This window comes from Lactuca saligna, chromosome 1 (assembly GCF_052625555.1).
Source record: "Lactuca saligna cultivar CGN05327 chromosome 1, ASM5262555v1, whole genome shotgun sequence".
NCBI classification, from domain to species: domain Eukaryota; kingdom Viridiplantae; phylum Streptophyta; class Magnoliopsida; order Asterales; family Asteraceae; genus Lactuca; species Lactuca saligna.
This window is the reverse complement of record NC_136417.1, coordinates 37,229,580-37,234,205: the sequence shown is the minus strand read 5'-3', so window position 1 is coordinate 37,234,205 and position 4,626 is coordinate 37,229,580.

The following is a 4,626-nucleotide window of genomic DNA, read 5'->3' as shown; positions in this document are numbered from 1 at the left end:
AGATGAGGCACATGGCCAATGGTTCTTGTGAAGTCAGACTTGAACGTTAAGGTATTGTTGGTTGATAGAGATCATTCAATGATGTTGTAGCTGTGAGAGCTGCTAGTGTGGAAAATAAATTCATCGGAAGAAGAATTGATGAGTGGATAGGGCTTGAGGACGAGGAAATAGGGCAGCACCAGTACGAAAATGGGAGAGAGGGAAGTCAAAATGAGAGAGAGGGAACGCGAGTTTTTAAGAAAATAAATTATAGAACGATTATATGAGTTGTCGAGGTGTGAAGCAAAGATGGTATTGTGATTAGGGTTTGTAGATAGAAGGGAAGAAGAGAATGAAGGGGGGTTTAAAGCGGGCTATTGAAAATTTTTAGAAACGCGCATTTTGAGTAAAAATATAAAGCGACACTCACAAAGGACGCTCATTTTAGATAAAGTGCCCTCCGTGTTTTTAATTTTTACATGAGACACGAATTTAAGGGCACGCAGTACTGCGTGACCTAAATCCTTAAATTTTTTGAAGAGACAACACTTTTCTAATGTCACTCTCTTTTGCGTAACATAGATCAATGAGTGTCGTGGTTTGCGCATCATAAAAGGTTCTTTTTCTTGTAGTGATTGTTGCTTATATGATTCCATTAATAGCAAGAGTGGAAATATGAAATTGATTCTTTCATTTGTGGTAATGTCTAAATTTACCAAATAAGGAAAGATTCTCATCACCCAAGTTTCAATTGGACCGGGACAAGGAATCATGGAAGTTGTATAGCATGATGAATGAGAACTTTCAAGTATTGGAAAAATTAAGACTAATTACTTGTTCACATGGATGTGTGAGTCAAGTGAAGGACTAAGTTATTAAAGTACACATTCTTGTGCAATGGTCAAGTCTACCACAAAAGATTGATAAGGCTATTCGTCGTAATTTACTATAGCTCAGTAAATATGGTTATACTTACAAGCTTAAGTGTAATTTTGAGACATTCAAAAGAGGTTCCAACGTATGGCAGAGCGAATAAGAAGAATCAACTTAGGCAGAAAGATAAAAGTTTCTCAAATCTGAAAAGATGGGAGAGTAGTTTAGTATCAGTTTTATGATCAGATTAATGATTTAGAGACCTTATCACAATTCATCCTCTAAGTGCATTCTGGTAGTTAAGAAGAGGAGTGATGAATTGTTGAAGTGGTTAAATCAAGAAGATGAGTCATACTTCATTCCAATACAAGTCTTGGAGTTATACTCTAAAATTGTAACTTGAGTGACATGTCTTAAAGAAGGTTTAAAACACTTGTCAAATGTAAGAGTAAAAGTTTTCTAGTCTTGTACATTTGAAATTGGTAAGTTTTGATGTTTTGGATAAAACAAAGACCAACTAAGGCCAACTGTGTGAAGTGTTTGTCATTATTAGAATCCGCACTATCTCCTGGATGTTTGACAAGGGAGTCTTATAGGTCAAGAGGACAGTGGGAGTCTTAAAGGTCTTGAAAGTCTCAAGAACTAATCAAGAATAAAACCTAAAGTTCTTCACTAGCACACGACTTAAGGTTTATAACCTATCGTGTTGACATATTCTGTGCCCATTCCAACTAAAGTTGGCTTTGCATATGAGTTCTTAGAGTTCTCAATTGGTTGCACAACAACTTGGAAGCAATGACAGGCCCTTGAGCTGCCAGGTGGCAAGAAATTAAGATTGAGTTCAGTCCATATGAGTTTGGATTTGTCATTATCCTTGTCTTGTGACTATAGTTTTGATAATTCACATGGATAAGAACACATACACCATTAAATCTAAGTGTCATAAGCTTTCTCTCCGATCCATGAAAATGATGGTGAGGAAACACTTTCACTAAGTAGATTTTAGCTAGATAGCAATTGTGATATTTGCATTCTCAAAGTCGTTAATGGAGCATGTGTGGTTTACCGGCACACTAACCTCGACTTGTGAGAAATGGCAAAAAGGTCTAACCATTATGATTACGGCATCCCTCTTCATAATTGTGTAGACACACAAGTGTGCTATCTAAGGGAAGATGTATGATTTTGATAAAGTTTTATCAAAACAATCTGGTATCAGAAATCTGAACTTTGGTAAGAAAGTCAACTGATTTCTGAGAACATGTCAGAGCTAGTGGGAGCATAAGTGTTATGCTAATAATCATCATGTTAGTGGGAGCATGATAATTATGATAAAGGTTGCAAGTTAGCAATGTTAATTATAGAAAACAAAAGGTTTCAATTGGGAAAAAGTTTTTGCTATAATTGAGGGAGAGGAAATTATAATTCATCTCAAATCTATAAGCTTAGATCGTGAGGCTTTAATCATTTAGTCAAGGAAATATATATGAATTTCATGTTGGGATGACTCAACATAAGGAAATTCTGTATATGGGTCCATTATTTGCATTCTAAAATTCGATTATGATTACAGCATCCCTTTTCATAATCTGAGTTATGAGAACTTGACAAATAGAAATGGAAATGTTATAGCAAAAGACTGTTTTAGTATTTATGTGAGACATCATGAATCGTGTCCCATATGCTTCGGATATTGGATCGATTACATGTGCTATATTCATCATTTCTAAAAATTTTCCAAATGCCTAGGGCATTAAGAAAGGAAAAGGTTTAGAACTGGATATGACTAAAAGGATTAAACAATTGTCGAGGACAATCTAAGGCTTACCAAAGATTGGTTGCTCAAGGACAGTTGGAAGTATAGTGATAATTCTGGAAGGACCATATTGACATAATCTGTAAAGAGGCAACTATTGTTCAGAAGTGATAGTAATGAATCTGGAAATGTTTCAAAGTCAGAAATTTCAATCTGTGTAAGATTAAGGAAACTTAATGCAAGAAGGTTGTTTCCAAAGAGTTGATCTCCTTTGGAATACTCTGTAATGATTGTTGCCAAGTCTTTGTGAATTTGTGCATAATCGTTACAAGAGGACCAATGCATATAAGTTTAAAATATAACAGATTTCAGTAAATGGCATGAATTTGGAATTCTTGCATTTGCAGTAAGGATTTGGGAGTGTGAAAAGTGAATCATTGAAGTTATGTTCAATTGATCTAGTTCACAAAGTAAATATCATAGACAAACATAGTATGCATACTTGGTGTATGGCATGACTAGTGTTTAGAAAACACAGTGTACATGCTTGGAGCATGGGATAACTATTGTTTTAAATTCAAGAATAAAGTTGATAGCTGAAATAGTATACAATGAATAATGTGTAATCATATGGTGATAAATAAAAGGTGTTTTATTTATGTTCATAGGTTTTGATACCATATTGGATTCAATTATTATTGTGTTTCACTTTGCATGTTTTGACTTCCTGAATAAACTAGGTTATTCTTCCGGAATGACTAAGTTATTCAAACCATCCACAGTCGATCATATGTTGGAAGTAGATATGAATTAAGACTGTCATGGGTTGGCTTGTAGAGGTCTAAGGTGTTGGACAAAGGGCTACAACACTCATGAGTGCTCATAAGTTCTGAGTATTGGATTCAACCCGCGCTCATTGGAATCACTTTACGGATTTTATCACGAGTGATCATGAGACGATAATATCTTATATTCTTCAAACCTAGAGATATGAGTTGTTACTATGAGTTGGTTGTACATTGATTGCACGAAAATGCATTTAGTAACTCGGTGCTATAAAATGTGCCTTTGTGTATGATTCAACAAGTAGTAGAACAAGCCATATGAGTCGAAGTTTATCCATTCCTTTTACCTTCGGGATAAAAGCAATATTTGTGGGCCCCTCGATGATTTGATGATGACAAATGGAAGTGCTCGGCCGGGCCAAGACTTATTTGATTTGTTCAATTAGTCAGTCGTCATAAATCGGAAATCGGGAAACAACAAATGGACAGAGAGAATGATTATAATCCATGTCTCGGTCCATATGATATCTAGAATGGAGGAATATATGATCCCTTATCTAATGGACAAGTCATTGACAAAGGTCAGAGTTCATCTACAAGGTCAAAGTTCGACAGAAGCTTTTGAGAGCTGCGATTGTCGGTCGGTTCTTGAAGTCATACGCAATAATAGTTTTAGACTTATCCAAGTGGGAGACTGTTGGATTAATGTCTAAGTCCATAACTATAATTGGTAAGACTTGACCCGACCCAGCATGGTCCATTTGGGTTGCATGGCATCATGCACTTGGATAGACTATAATGAGAGAAATAAGACACTTGTGGTTATTAATATATTATAAGTGCTAGTATATTAATAATAAGAATAATAAGATTATTTAATTAGTATTGATCAATAATTAATCTAGGATTAATTAAGTGATCAAAAGAAGACTAATTAAATATATGGGTTGATTGTACAAATCATCCATACTTATATAGTGGGCTAATGCTCCATGGATTATCTAGTTGGGCTAAAACCCATATGATGCTCCATGGATGCTCCATGGTGTTTTTGTACCCATGGATCATGGAAATGAAAGGCCATGTCAATTAGGGTTTACATGGTGTAACCCTAACTATATAAGCATCTTATTCTTGACCAAAATCGGTCGCTAGAGAGAGTAAGAAAGGGCTAGCCGATTTTCATGAGTGTAGAATTCTCTCAAGTTATTCCAAGTGTATTTGGTGTTGTAT